The sequence below is a fragment of the Diabrotica virgifera genome, chromosome 9 (genome assembly GCF_917563875.1).
Source record: "Diabrotica virgifera virgifera chromosome 9, PGI_DIABVI_V3a".
NCBI lineage: Eukaryota > Metazoa > Arthropoda > Insecta > Coleoptera > Chrysomelidae > Diabrotica > Diabrotica virgifera.
In genome coordinates this window covers 143453127-143469544 of record NC_065451.1, presented here as the reverse complement: position 1 = coordinate 143469544, position 16418 = coordinate 143453127, and the positions used below count along the sequence as shown (strand labels likewise).

At 40.7% G+C, this 16418-nt stretch overlaps 1 long non-coding RNA gene across 1 annotated transcript; it reads right to left on the bottom strand.

Annotated features, from left to right (window-relative positions):
• Window positions 1–1256: 1256 nt before the first annotated feature.
• On the bottom strand, window positions 1257–2987 carry LOC126892945 (uncharacterized). The gene is made up of 2 exons (XR_007701058.1): window positions 2614–2987; window positions 1257–2119 (listed from the first exon to the last, which is right to left on the bottom strand). It is a non-coding gene; the product is annotated as an uncharacterized LOC126892945 (long non-coding RNA).
• Between the last annotated feature and the right edge of the window lie 13431 nt (window positions 2988–16418).

Genomic DNA, 16418 nt, shown 5'->3' with positions numbered 1-16418 from the left:
CCTCTAGTGTCTCATTTATTCCCTGTTGTTGTTCCAGGAAAGGAATAGCTGCAGCTGAAATCTGACGGAAACTCCTATTTCCTTGCTCCTGTTTAAGAGCACCACGCAATAGACTGCGTTTTCTATCACATTTAGCGGCTTCTTCAACCTCTATTTCCCTTATCCTCAGCTCATAATCTAACTCCCTAACTAACAAATGTTCTGGCTGAAAGGTACACATGGTAGTAGGAAAAATTTAGTAACAATAAACCCAACCCAACAACGACAAACCGAACCCACCCCAACAACTAACGACCCAATTAACCGACAGTCTACTAAGCGAGCTGCTCAACCAACGAGCTGCTAAACTAACGACCTAACAAACCGACAAACCAAATATAACCGAGATATATATTTGGGGTAGATATTTAAAATAATTTAAGTAAATGTTTAAACGAAAATGTATATAAAAAAAATGAAAACTTTATAAATTATATATAGGTATGGTAAGCAAAAATTTAGCTAACTGTAGTATATTGTGGCTGAACCTAAATCAAAAGTAGTAATGTACCTAGATATCAAAAAAAAAATAAATCATTCAAAATTTTTCAAAATAAATATCCAGGTATCACCAAACCGACCAGACCGAAATGTCAACCAATACACCTGTTCAAATATTATCCTACTCACGATTTACAATTATTATTTTAAATAAATTAAAATAGTACCAATACAGCAATATAAGTGCACTAGTGTATTTTCCAAATAACGTACAAAAGGAATCAAAAATGTATCTCTATATAATTACAAAATATACAACAATAGACCAGAAAGATACTTACTAGAAAAATTTACAATAAGCAACAAAATAAAGAAAGGTACTGTCTTACTGAAAGTCGGGCTCCACGTTGGCGAGCGCCAATTGTAACGTATGATTATTCTGTTTGAATGGGGTAGCTTAATAAATGACTAAAGTTTTACAGAAATAGGCTAGCTGGAAATTGAAGAGACTAAACAGTAGGGCTCAGGGAAGGATCAGGCCGTATTTGCACGCCCTAGTAAGACGGTACCTACTGAAATACTTGAATGATAAAGAAAATAAATTAATATAAGGAGTAATGACAAGAAGAGAACTATTGACCAAGAAGATATTCAGAAGTAGTGTTGAGCGCCAGGGAAGAATTGAATAAATTCTTCTCCACGTGACCTATATTGCTGTACCTAACTAATACTATTAATAGATACTATTAAAATGATAGGATAATAAAACATATAAGTATGTACAACCACATTTAATAAAAAAAATACCTATAAACCCTATATACAATTTTATACACTAGCTAAATATCCGACGTACTATGGTAGTACACTCCTGTCGATAATGCAGGTTTTACAGTATGAAAAAACTAATATATGTAATGAATTTATTCTACTAAGGAAGTCATTTGATCTAAATATGCATGTACAAACTAATTATTACTGTAGAATACAAGATTGGCTGACAATCCCGTATCTGATCGGAAGTGACAACCTGACAATATCTGGTGAATGGAATAAATATTATTGAGTAGGAAATAAACCCTTCGATAGTGTGCACAGTATCGTCCCAGATAGTTTACAATCCTGAGATTATTTTAAATACCTGATACAATCATGAAAATGAAATATAAAATTCGTTGACAAAAAAAAATTATTGAATATTATAAAGATAATAGGGTTTAAGAAGGTGAATTTATATTATTATTAAGGTTATGTATTTGAGTTATTGAAAAAAAATTGAAAATTGAAAACTATTATTTAAAAGGATTGAAAATTCAAATTTTATTATAAAAACCTGGCGTTTCTACAAAAGTAGGCCTGTGGCTTCTCCAAAATCCTGGTGAGGTTGATGATGAGAGAGCCAGGTACGTATCCTCCGATCTTCCCAATCCTCGGGAGGTAAGGAACAGCAACACAGAGTATTGACGAGGAGGTACTTGCTAGTGTCGGTAGAACTCAGTGTCTATTCCAGAAACGAAAAAAAAAACATCCAAAACTCTTCCAATCCAAACCCAAAATAATACCAAAATGATTGTTTATTCCATAAATAAATGAAGCATCCAAATGTGACTTAAATTTTGTTATAGTCTCCCTCCAGTGGCTAAAAGAACAGAAAACCTTCTATTAGCTGGTTTTCCTTAAGTATCTAAGAAACAGGGCCTCTATAAAAAGGTGTTTCACCTTATCAGAACTTGACAGAGAAAAAAAACTACGGAAAAAGTGAGGTTTAATGTATATGTTTTCATTGACCTTGATTCTTCTTGACTGGAAAAAGCCTTTTTAAACGAATATAAGGAAGTATTTGGACAAAAAAAATGTGGATCTTGTAATCAAAGATTACTATATGGAGTTATATACATGATAGAATGAAAATTATCATTGATTTTCAATTTATTTGAGAGTGAAAATGTAGTTCTAAGAATATTTTTTACTGTGAGTGTATATTAGAAGTATTGAAAAAGTGATAATTAAAGAATAGCAATGCTTTTCATATGATCTAAATATGGTATTAAAAATGATTTAGATGGTTATTTTTTCTTAGCATGAAAAAGAAATGGCAAACCATAGTTAAGTGATATTTTTTTTCATACATACCCATTGTTTTCTTCAAAAAATATTGGAACCAAAAACTCTTCACAACCCCAAACAAAAAAATAAAAACTTCCTCCAACGTAAATTATTCTTCTTATAACTTATTTCAACCAAAAGGTAAATTCTTACAATGGCCACCGGAGGACTTCTTGATCGGACAAGAACGAAAATTCAAGTGAAGTGCCAGCCGCTATGGCCGATATGACATACACCCCTGCCGGATATCGTCATTGCCAACTGCTAGACTCTAATCTACCAGATATTACCAACTTTATCGTCTATCAACTGCAACCTCTAATACGAGTGCTTGTAAAGTTGGTTGCATACCTAGTTCCCATCGGAATAACATTTTAGTAACGATAGTAGTAACTCATCGTTACAGTTGGAGTGGCTTGATTGTTGAACTTCTCAGTTCAGCCGTGAATGTAAGCACGGCAACGCTAGAATATCTAGAACCGCTTCAGTGACCGCTATTCGCCATTTAAGTATTTCCGTTTCTTAATGAAACACCCTGTATACTACTCCACCTATGCGGCCCGCAAGCTATGGCAATAGCCAGTATGTGACCCAGGGAAAAAAAGGTTGAGTATCGCTGGTCTAGAGAATCCACTAGTTAGCCCAAGCAAACTAAAACCAAAACTCGAAAAACCACAAAGAAAGCCAAGAAAAGCACTCGGGCACACTCTGGCGATTCTCAACTCCATCTACCTCTTCTTCAACTAAACAACCTGCCACAACTGTCAATGAGGTCCCTCAGACCTCGACAGCCGCTGAGGAAGCCAGTCTGCCTCAAGAAAAACGCTTCTTTTACAAAATTATTAATATACCAGAAACCTATGACACCCAGAGGAAGCTTTTCCTGCTGGTTAACACCCACGAGGTTTTGAGGGGTGTCATGGTTAATATCAGATTGGTCTTTAAAGACAAGATAGCATACCTTGAGACCAACCAATCGGTTGACCTCAAGGAAGTAACCAGAAGGTTACAGGCACGCACTGGCGACCCGAGCATTACCATTGAGTTGAAAAACTCACCTCCCACTCGGTCCCAGAATATTAAACCAAATTCGTCTACCAAATTGTCGGATTTCCAACTGGTCATTACCGACATTGACCTACGTATCACTGAAGAGGAATTAGGCCAAAGCCTCAAGGAAATTAATTTTCCATTTAATAAACTCCGTCGAATTGTCTCTAGACAGTTCGACAAACCTACAAGGCTAGTCCGGCTTTTCCTCGATTCCGAGGTGCACTTCAAGAGTGCTCTGTCCAGTGGAATCGTCATTGACGGGCTGGTCAGATCTTGCGAGGCACCTAGGAATCCAAACTTCGTCCGGTCCATCACGAAATATTGCAGCCGATGCTGCAAAAGTGGCCATGAAATCTCAGATTGTACCAAGAGACAAGTGACTTGCCCTTATTGCGGCAGTGGCGAGCACAAGTAAACCGAGTGTAAAACCCAGTCCAACCCGACCTGCCCGAATTGAAAGGGCAAACACCCTGCCTGGCATCCGAGTTGCCCCAAAAGGCAGGAACCTGCTTCTTCATACAAGGAGCTAAAACCAATTGTTGCTGAGAGAAAGGTTCCCTCAGCCAACCTCACAGAGGAAGCAAAAATGGTGATGCAAATCATCACCATGCTATTGCTAAACTTCCTGACAGGAGAGACTCCATTGACAAGTTTGCATCTGAACTCTGTACAACCTACTTTGGTCACCGCATGGTACCACATGCTAAGAACAATAGGTTAGAAATAACCTTTGTTCCCATCCACTAATATAAAAAGTCACATTCAACTGTGTATTGGGTACAGTCAACTGTCAGGGTATTGGTAGAAAGAGAGCTTTAATCAAACAAATGCTCTTCGACAACAATATACAAATCCTATCCCTCACCGATACCCTGTCAAAAACCACGCCTAATTTTACAGGCTACACTTCACACCACCTTCCCAAAAGCCAGGTCAGCCGTGGAAACGGCTTACTTATACACAACAGCATACCTACCTCTCCCCATATCCTCCCCCCCCCCTATATCCAACTCCCTGACCTGGATTTCCTGGCAGTTGACATTTATGTACAAAATAACATCAAAATTACGATAATCTATTATAAACATCCAAATCAACCCCTATCCAACCTGCTGTTGGAGTATTTTTCCACACTCAACTCAGCAGTGTTAATGGGCGATCTTAATAGCAGGCATACCCAATTCGGTGATATTACAATAAATCCAGCAGGCAGAATGCTCACAAATTTACTTCTTGATCTGCCAATATCCAGAATCACCAACTCTGAAGTCACGTTTTTTGGACCGGCCGGAATGTCCATTATTGATCGTATCCTTTGCACAGATAATGTATGTTCGATGATGAATGCTTCATTGCTGATTCAATAACCTCTGACCACCTTCCTTTGTTAGTGAAAACTAACTTCACAGATCCTCCACAAATAAGACCTGTCATATATAGAGAAGATTATCGTAAAGCTAATTGGGAACTACTCCAAGACTACATCAATCATAACATTCCTCAGTTAGGTAATATGTCAACCATCAATGAAGTTGACACGGGAATCTCTAAAATTGAGAGCCTTCTTCAGGAAGCCTCATCCTTAGCAATTCCAGTAACTCGATACAATCTACATACTCCAACTCTACCTCCCAGAATAATCGCTAACATCAAAACAAAGCGACGACTTAACAGAGAGTATAAAAGATTTCGAGACCCCTCATCAAAACAGAGTACAACCGACTCTCAGCGTCCATTAGGTTGGAGGTTAACAGGCTGAAACAAGCTCAGTGGAGGCATGTTACTTCCCAACTGGACTATAGAGAAGGGAGTAAATTCTGGAACAAGTTTAAAATCCTAACTAAACAAAAGTCTAAACCTCATTCACATCTTGTAGTCAATAACGTCATCCTTAATAATCCACTAAATAAGGCTGAAGCTTTCAAAAGCTCTCTCCAAGCAGCCTTCATCTCACCCCATAATCCAAACTTCAACGAGCGACACAGACGCAACGTCGAAATGAGAGTGGAAGAAATACTCCAAAACCCCCAACACATGGCAGCCTACCCTCATCCGATGGTGGCTCCTGTGGAGGAGGAAACCGTCAGGCAGATGTGTAACATAGGTAAAAACACATCTCCTGGCCCAGATGGTATCCACAGAAGATGCCTCAAAAAACTTCCAGAGAGTATCATCCCGCCGCTTACAAACACAATCAATGCATGTCTTAGGTTGAGCTATTTTCCAACTTCATGGAAAGTAGCCAACACAGTCATGATTCCTAAACCTAGGAAACCACCCACCAGCACAGAATCCTATAGACCTGTTTCTCTACTTAACACTCTAGGTAAAGTCTGCGAGAGGATCCTCAAGGAGAGACTCGTAGAATTCCTAGAGATAAACCACATTCTCCCCAGTTTTCAATTTGGATTCAGAGCTGAACATTCCACACGCAACGCATTGATTGAAGCGGCCACTTTCATCTCCCAAATCATTAATGAGCATAGAAAATATGCAGTAGGCATCTTCCTAGACGTCCAAAAGGCCTTCGATCAGGTCTGGCACCCAGGTCTGATCGAAAAACTCCGCCGATTTGGACTGCCTATATCATTTATCAAACTTATTCATTCCTATCTCTCAAATCGATCAATTCGCGTCAAAGTCGCCAACCAATTATCCACCCCATTTACTCCTCAAGCAGGAGTACCACAAGGATCCATATTAGCTCCTATACTATACACAGCATACAACAGTGACATCCCCCATCCCATTAATCGAACCGAGTCAATCTTACTTTACGCCGACGATACTGCACTGCTCACTGCAGGTACTGCACGAGGCACGCTGAGGCACCCCTCTGTCTTCGATAGGGCCCAAACACTACTAAACAAGGTCGTTAAATGGTGCAATAAATGGAGAGTTACCCTCAACCCAGCCAAAACTCAAATGATAGCCTTCAGGCACCCTCATAGTTGTAGAAACGAAAGGGCCAGAATAATCCTCCAAGGAGAGGCTCTTGAATATCGCCCGTCGGTGGTCTACTTGGGAGTCCATTTTAGCAGGACGCTCAACTGGAACACTGACATTCAACACACCTTAAACAAGGTAAGAAACAGAGCTAAACTCCTTGGAGCATTATCTGGAACGTTTGGAGGCACATCTAGCAAGACTCTCCTACACACCTATAAAACCTACATAAGGCCCATCATCGACTACAGGGCGCTCCTCTATGCCTCGCTAAATCAAATATATACCAATAAAATCCTCGGATGCGAACGTAGAATTCTTAGAAAGTGCCTCAGGAGGCACTGGAGATATCCGTCGGTATTGGTACACCCACTCGCAAAAATGCCCCCTATCAACGAGAGAATACGTTCTCTCAGCAACAAATACGTCATTCGTACGATTAATGGTAACAACCACAGAGCAAAATATGTCCTAACTACCCCTTGCAATCGGCAAGGTCACATACTCACCGGGATCCCCAAAAACAAAGTTCCATTCCCTCCGGCCAATCTTCTACAATTGGCCAGAAACGAACTACCCGATGAGTACTACGAAATTCTAGAACAAACTCCCTTAATGTATCGCAGATAACTAAGCTGCATCCCCACACGCTGATGGGAACCTCCTTGACTGACTGGTCGCTTTACTGGGCTACGGCAACTTCTATCTTTCGCTTCTACAGCTTCTGTGCTAAAACCACCTCCTAACCCCATCCACTGGCAACTTTGCCTCTCCACACATCACCTAACATTCAAAAGCTTACTCAATCTCCCCACACTCCTGAAAAGAAGGATCCTTCACCCTGAAGAGGTTTAAGCCTAAACGGGGTATAAACGACGAGTTTTCATGATCTACAGTGTTGCATCGAGTTCAACGGTGCATTGTTGACGTCTGTGACGTCACCGTCCATACTGTAGTCAGCGCGTCGGGGTACATCAGACCACGTGGAGTTAAAGTCACTGATATCACACTTTAACTCTCACGCGTGGTAGGTATCCACAAAGTATCCACAAATAGTTTATCGAAAAGCCACTAATACAACAATAAAAAAGAAAAATAGGCAGAAGCACAAATTTACCTACTCAAACAGAAAATCAGGTGACACTTCAGGGGTGGTTCCTCGGGAACATCCCTAGTTAGGACCCTAGGTTTACTGCCGTTGCAGGGCAGCGTCGACAATCCTAGAAAGAATCCAAACCAGTGTTTGAATTCTATTGCACTCGAAGATTGTCGGCAGACAAAAGACTGCTCTTCAGTATCCAAGTATACTGCCTTTCTGACCCAAAAAAAAGCGCACCATCATGGCACCAGGAACAGATACTGTTTCTGGTGCTGCCTCCAATTCCGGAGATGGTGGAGGGGAGATACCATCCCTCTACGACGATCTCCCACCGGAAATTCCCAATCTACAATGGTACGATATGTCTACCGAATTATTCTCGAGCGACGCGTTCGTCGACCAAGAGCATTTCGTTCACGTTTTGGCCCACATGGTCAGGTTTGGCGCCAAAAAATACCCAGAAACTTGGAGCCAAACACTGGACATACTTTACAAAAACAAGAATGAGGCTCTAGTCAAGTCTTTCATGGCTAGAGCCCCTTCAAAACCTGCTTCTAATAATGACAACTCTAACGCCAAATCCACTGATAAAACTGAAACTTCTAATTCTCAGGAAGATGACTCCGATTTTGTTATGCCTAAGTATAACACTAGATCTACGAAAAAAAACGAAAAAAACTTTCCTCCTCTTCCAAAATCAAAAAAAGCGTCTAATTCAATTTCCGAAAATATTGCTACTACTACTTCTTCTTCTTCTTCCTCTAATACTTCTAAACCTGCTGCCACAACTACAGTAACTTCAACGAATCAACAGGCTAAAACTTTTCATTATAAAATCCTCAACATTCCGAATAACATCAATTCTCAAAGGAAACTCTGTGTCATCTTAAATACCAACGAGCTACTTCGAGGAAATATAATTCTCCTCACATTCATCCCCAATCAACAAATGGCCTATCTCGAGACTGGAAAACAGTTTTCAGTCGATGAGATGAGCCACAAACTTCAAAATAAAACGGGAGACACATCAATTAAAATCATCTCCAAATATTCCAACAGCAACTCGTCTAGCCCTAAAAATCCTAATCCTGGCTCAACCTCTAAAGCACCCCAATTTCAGCTGGTCGCTACAAATATCGACGTCGAAATGACCGAGACTGAGATGAAGGAGGCCTTAGAGGAACAAGATATTCACATTTCATCTGCAATTCGAATTATTGCCCGCAAAGATCAACGAGTCACTAAGTTAATGCGCATAAATTTCACGACAGAAGGGCAATACAACTTCGCTCTTGCGCATGGCATAAAAATCGACGCACAAATCAAACGTTGCGAAGCCCCACATTCCTTCAGCCTGTCACATCCAACTACCAAATACTGCAGCCGATGCTGCCTGTCGGGTCACGATATTGCAGACTGTCGTGACAGACAATCAATCTGCCCCAGCTGTGGTAGCAAGGACCACAAATTCTCTAACTGCCCTACAAAGGACGTTCCAAAATGTCCTAACTGTGAGGGACAACACGCTGCCTGGTCACCCAAGTGTCCAAAACGACAAACGCCTCCTACTAGCCATCAGGACGCTAAGGCTGTATATCCTGAAAAGAGGGCACCACCAAAAGTACTTTCTGAGGAAGCTAAAACCTTTATAACCTTTAGCACCACGTTAATGGCTAACGTTCTCCCTGACCGCAGAAATCACATCTGCAAAACCGCATCTGAATTGTCAACTTTGGCATACGGTCACTCCATCTCGTACTCTGATAGAGATAACAGAGTACACCTAACATTCGTCCCCCAATTTTAAATAAAAACAAACGCCTATGGACTGTGTTATTGGAACAGTAAACTGTAATAGCCTCAGCAGGAAGAGACATCTTGTTAAACACCTGCTGACAACAAGCGATATCCAAATCCTTTCCCTAACCGATACAAAATCCAAATCCTGTCCAAATTTTACCGGGTACACTACGTACCATAAACCCAAAAGCCAAACCTGTAACGGGAATGGCATCCTTATTCACAAAAATATCCCTACTGCACCACATGTCATACCTCCCAACATCCCTATACAGGATATCGACTTTATTGCAGTAGACCTGCTCCAAAACAACGAAATAATAACTGTAATCTCTTACTACAGAAATCCAATAAGACCCCTTTCACTAGAGCTAGTCGAATATTTTTCAACACTCGACAAAGCTATTCTAATGGGCGATCTCAATTGTAGAAATACTAAATTCGGTGATACTCACACTAATGCTCAAGGCAGACAACTCTCAAATTTAATATTAGATCTGCCAATCTACAGAATCACCAACACTGATATAACGTTTTTGAGCCATCTGGGAGCGTCCATTGTCGACCACATATTATGCACAGAAAGCATAGTGAACAGGTTCGACGATGAATGCTTCATAGGTGACTCAATCACATCAGATCACGTCCCATTACTAGTCAAAACAGGACTATGGACCCCTCCACCTAAACTTACCCACATCTACAAAAGAGATTACAGAAAGGCCAATTGGGAACTATTCCGTGAACACGTCTCTCAAAATATTCCTCAGTTAGGTAATACCATATCAATTCCCGAAATTGATATAAAAATCGCACAAGTCGAAAATCTGATACAAGAAGCATCCAATCGTGCAATTCCAGAAACAAAATATAATATCTATACTCCAACTCTTCCGCAACCAATCCTCGCTAAAATCAAAGATAAGCGCCGCCTTCTCAGAGAGTATAAAAGATACCGCCTACCAATCATCAAAACAGAATACAACCGACTCTCGGCAGCAATCAGGAGAGAGGTCAACGCTCACAAAGATCGACTTTGGAGGGAGGCGACCTCCGGATTGGATTATCGAGACGGTGGTAAATTCTGGAATAAATTCAAAATCCTAACGAGACAAAAAATCAAAAAAGATTCTCACCTCATTGAAAATAATCGAATTCTGTCAAATCCTCAAGACAAAGCTGAAGTCTTCAAAAGAAATCTTCAAAATACATTCATTACCCCAGAGAATCAAAATTTCGAACAACAATTCCGAATAGATACTGAGCAGAACATACAACGAATGCTGGAAAATCCAGCACCCATAGTAGGGCCCAACTATCAACAGATAGTGGCCCAAACTGACACAGAAACCGTCAGAAGACTGTGTAACTTTGGCAAAAACACAGCTCCTGGCCCAGATGACATACATAAGAGATGCCTCAAACAACTTCCTGATGCAATTTTCCCGCTTCTAACAAGAATAATCAATGCATGTCTACTGTTAGAGTATTTTCCTAATCCTTGGAAAATATCTAACACAATCCTGATCCCTAAACCAGGGAAACCCACTACTAGCGCTGAATCCTATAGACCAATCTCGCTTCTAAACACTCTAGGCAAGGTCTACGAGAGGCTCCTTAAGGAAAGGCTCGTAGAACACCTAGAGAGCCACAATATCTTACCAAGTTTCCAATTTGGATTCAGAGCTAGTCATTCCACAAGAAATGCATTGATAGAAGCAACAACTTTCACTTCTCAGGCAATGAATTAGCGCGGCAGACTAGCAGTTGGCATCTTTCTGGATGTCCAGAAGGCCTTCGATCAAGTCTGGCATGCTGGACTTATCGAAAAACTGCACCGTGCTGCTGTTCCCATTCCTTTCTTGAGAATAATAAATTCCTATCTAACTGCTCGTACTGTTCGGGTAAGTTGCAAATTATATCTCAGAACCATTCACTCCTCAAGCAGGAGTGCCACAAGGTTCCGTAATTGCGCCTATATTATACACAGTCTATAACAGCGACCTTCCTAGCCCTATAAATCCTACAGAAAGTATCTTGCTATTCGCCGATGACACAGCCCTAATCACCACTGGCCCACCTCTCCGTAAGAGGGGGGAAAGCTCGGTATTCGACAAAGCTCAAGCACAACTAGACAGAACTGTCGAATGGTGCAACAGATGGAGAGTGATCCTAAACCCTGCAAAAACCCAACTAATACTATTTAGAAACCCCAAAAACAACGCTGTTCCCCTGGAACAGAACAACCACATTAGACTCAACGGTGAAAGGCTCGTTTTCGCCCCGTCTGTTACCTATTTGGGTGTCGAATTATCAAAGACACTCAACTGGGATAGAGACGTTAAAAACACTCTAAACAGAGTAAGGAACAGAGCCAATCTACTGAAGTGTCTAATGGGAAGAGGGGGTACAAGCAGGGCCACTCTCCTTCACACATACAAAATGTTTGTAAGACCGCTAATCGAATACAGGGCTGTCCTTTACTCTACACTAAGTCCGAAGCATATGCACTCGGTCTTAGCCACGGAGAGGAAAATCCTGAGAAGGATAATGGGCGTGGGGTTCGACTACCCATCGGCTGAAATCCACCAACTAGCGAATATCCCCTCGATTCAGGATAGAATCAGTAATCTTAGCAAAAGATACGTCCTAAGAACGATTAATAGTAATAACATCAGAGCTAAGGAGGTCTTAAAAACCAGAGTAGACCGCAGAGGACAAATGCTCACCAGGAACCCAGCAACAAAAGTTCCCTTCCCGCCTGCCAAACTTCTAAACTTGGCAGGCAACGAACTTCCTGATGAGTATTGGAACGTCCTAGAAACAATACCCCTATTTTATCGTAGACAATAAGAAGTCTACACTCCCAATGCTGAATCCAAGAGCCGTTCCTAAAATAATGATTAAGTGAACTTGTGTCTAGTAGCAGCACAGCACAAAAAAAACCCAAAAAAAAAATATAAACTCAAAAAAAAATGTAGGGATGTAAATGGCATATCGTACCACTCTAGATAAAACCCCCAGTCCACTGGACAACTAACCAACCTGTCAACCATAAAATTCGCACCCAAGACGCTTAATACTTCTAAAACTCCCCCCGCAAAAAAGGGGGGAATTTGCCCTTAAAGAGGCTGCAAAAGCCTAAACGAGGTTATTCAACATGGACTAACTAAGAGTTTTCATCATCATCATTGGCGGTGATTTCCATCCAGGGTATTCGAGCCGCCCATCTAAGCGCCAAGGCTTCCGTCCGTGCAGACCGATATGCGTGCTTTATTTCCTTGACTAGTGCGCACGACGATGCGCATCGCTCCACCTCGCCATCTGACACTATTCTATAAATACTGGCGACTGGGGTCAGCTAGATCAGTTCTTCACGGGCTCCTCTAGACTCACCTACACTCTGGAATCAGCCCTTTTCTCCACTTTTAAGACTCAGCAGCTATTTAACTTCAAATTGGCATTTTATTTTCTAATGTAAGAAATACCTAGTCTATATCAAGGCTAGCTACTAGAACTAACAATTCAGAAGTCCGTATCCAGAATCGTCGTCAGCAGAGGTAAAAAGACAAATATATTCTAGGTCATGGTGAACTCTTTCACTGCCTATCTTCGATGGCCGCGCAAGAACACGGTATGAATACAAAGTAAACGTATGCGCATCGCTCAGCCTCACAACTTTCCCATTGGCCAATATCTGTGGAATCTCTAAATATCGTCACAACTAGCATATAAAAAGGCTACCAGAATCTACCTGCGCGGCAAGTGCAGTTTATATAATTAAATTAATTTCATTTTCCAACCAAAAAAATCGGCGCTTTTTAGCGTCAACAAAATATCTGTAATGTAAGAATTCGAAATCTGTTTACATGTATTACGCATGTATCAGTGTAAATAAAGTGTGAGAAAAATATTTTTCCGCAAATCGCCAGGAAATTTTGACATTCCTGTCAAAATTTCTTGAAGAAAAAGTCAGGACTTCCTTACTGTAAGGAAATATCATTTCCTTACTGTAAGGAAATGATATTTCCGTACAGTTGTTAGTGTTCTACATAAATGATAGAAAAAACTACAAAAAACCTCAATACGTTTCCATAGTAACCCAAGTAATTTTATTAGGAATTTCAAAGCACCATTTATTTGGGAATAAAATTATCGCGTTTTTTTTTAAATCAATCAATATCTGTCGAATTTTAAACGATTTGCGGAAAAATAGTATGTTTACCTCGTAGGAAAGCCACATTCCTGGACTCTGTGTTGCTAAGTCTCGGCTTGCGCCTCGACTTAGCAATCTTCGCAGTCGTCCAGGAATGTTAAGCTTTTCCTACCCGGTAAACAATGTACTATTGGTGTTTTTAATAAATATTTTTATTGTAGTTGTTGTGTATTTGTCTAGGTTGGTAATAGAATAATTGGTATTAAAATGTGACTTAATGTCATGTGAACATTAAAAAACAATCTTAATATTATTTTTTATACAATCCGTCACAGCGATTCGTTATGGTATACAGGGTAGCGATAAAGTGTGGAAACACGGTAATTTATCGAAAGCTACTAGAATATTTTTTATAGGTTTTGGTGAGTAAGGGTTTTCTAATGCGGCCAATATTTTGGTAGTAATTAGATTGTTGTCAAATATTCCGTTTTTCTGAAAATTTTCTTATTTCAAATAGAACATCCTGCATATTTTTTTAATTTTAAAGTCCTCAAGAAATACTGATTATTTTCACAATTATTGCTATTTTGCAACAAGGGTGACTATTTTTTAAATTATTAACCAATTCTATATTGTAGAAAATTAAATTACGCAACTTTTATGTCAGTACAACTTTTCTCGAAAATGAATACTTTTAAAGTTATAATCAAAAAACCATGAAAAAAATCGAATTTTTCCTTAATTTTTTGACATTTTGATTATTTAAACAATGTTCCGGACCTTTTTGAGAGGGAGGATAACTCAAATATTATTATTTGATTTATTTTCAAGCAATTTCTGCAAAAAAATTTGAGTCACCTCTCAAAGTCCAAATGTACTAATATTTTTACAGATGCGCCCTGGTCTATAGGAATACTCCCCGAAGCGCAATTCGGATTTAGATCAGAACATTCTTGCGAACTCCAAGTACTACGATTGACAGAGTACATCACGAAAGGCTTCAACGAGAAAATGTACACAGCAGCTGCATTTCTCGACTTCAGTAAGGCATTTGACAGAGTCTGGCATGAGGGACTAATCCACAAAATGAACGATTATGGGTACAGCGGGCGATGACATGTCTTCTGGCTTCATACTTGGCCAACAGGAGGTTCAGAGTTCGGAGGTCGGAACCCCTGAGGCGGGTGTGCCGCAGGGAGCCGTGCTGTCACCATATCTGTACACCATATACACTGCAGATACACCTAAAAGTAACAGAACGATCCTAAGCCTATATGCAGATGACACTGCTATAGCAGCATGCAGCAAAGACCCAGACCTGACAGCAAGACATGTACAAGGAGAACTAAACCGACTATTACGATGGTGCGTAAAATGGAAGATTGCACTAAATCCAGATAAAACTCAGGCCGTCATGTTCCGTAAAAGATGGGGAACACCGAACACAGAACTAAGCATGGACAATAACCAAATAGAATGGGAAAATGAAGCCAAATACCTAGGCGTAACGCTAGACAGAAAATTAACATTCACACAACACATAAAGCTAACAGTAAATAAAGCCAAAGTACTAAGGAAACAACTAGCCCCAATAATTGGGAGAAAAAGCAAATTAAGCATCAAGACAAAACTCAGAACAGCCAATAGCATAATCCTGCCCACCTTAACATACGCATCAGCAGCTTGGGGACATACGTGCAAGTCCAACAGGAAGAAATTACAAGTCAGTCAAAACCACATAATCAGAGAAGCCCTAAACGTGCCCAAATATGTACCACTGCGCTACATATACCGGGACACAGACCAGAAAAAAATCCTAAGGACCATGGACGAAAAAGCGTATGACATCTTCACCAATACAAGAAATCACCCCAATAGGTGGCTAAGGGAATTAACGGATTATGACGAAAACGTTAGAACGGTACATAGACGGCCTAAACAGCAATTACAGGGATACAGACAGGTCCCAGCAGAAGAACATGATGTCTGAGATAGTTACAGAGTAGTCAAACCCCACCGCGCAATAAAGGTAGAAAAAAAAAAGATCATGCTCTGGGGCCCGATCGTCGTCAGACGATTCGACGCCAGATCGTGCTCACCAAAAAAATACATAAAAATATACTAACCCACAAAAAAATATATAAAACTAACAAAAGACCCTTTATTGTCGCAACCATGTTAATATTAAGTATACTTTGAAAATTAGTGAACACTGACCGTACCCACTCGGCTCATACTCAACATTAAGGGTACAAGGGACCCCTCAGGTCACCTTGTACAAGCCACTTAGGCTTCAGGCCCTTAAGGCAGGTCGAATGAGAGACCTAATCGTCGCGAAACTCTGAGCATCGAGGCCATGGGCGATAACCATGGGCTCGATGGCCAGACTCATCGGGTGCCCAGCTGCCGAGGAGAACAAAATTACTTTTGCCAATTCGGCAGCTGAGTGACCGAGCTCACCACACGGCTCCTCGCGGAGAGATACCAACCTAGGTTGGTGCCTCTCCGAGGGGAGACACACTCTTAGGGACTTCAGTCCAAATTCATGTCAATACCAAAGTAGAATCAGTAACGTAAATAGGGAGAAAAGCTACAAAGCTACCCCTACAGTGAGGTGGCCTAACCACAACCATGCTAAAGCGAAGGGTGTTTCTTTTTCCCAAATCACCCGACGCAAAGATCATAGCCTCCCCGCGTATGTCACACGTTGGGGAGGGGTGGAGGAAAAAACCTGGGGGTCAGATAGGTACCGATCCAAAATGATTTGCTCTTTTGGAG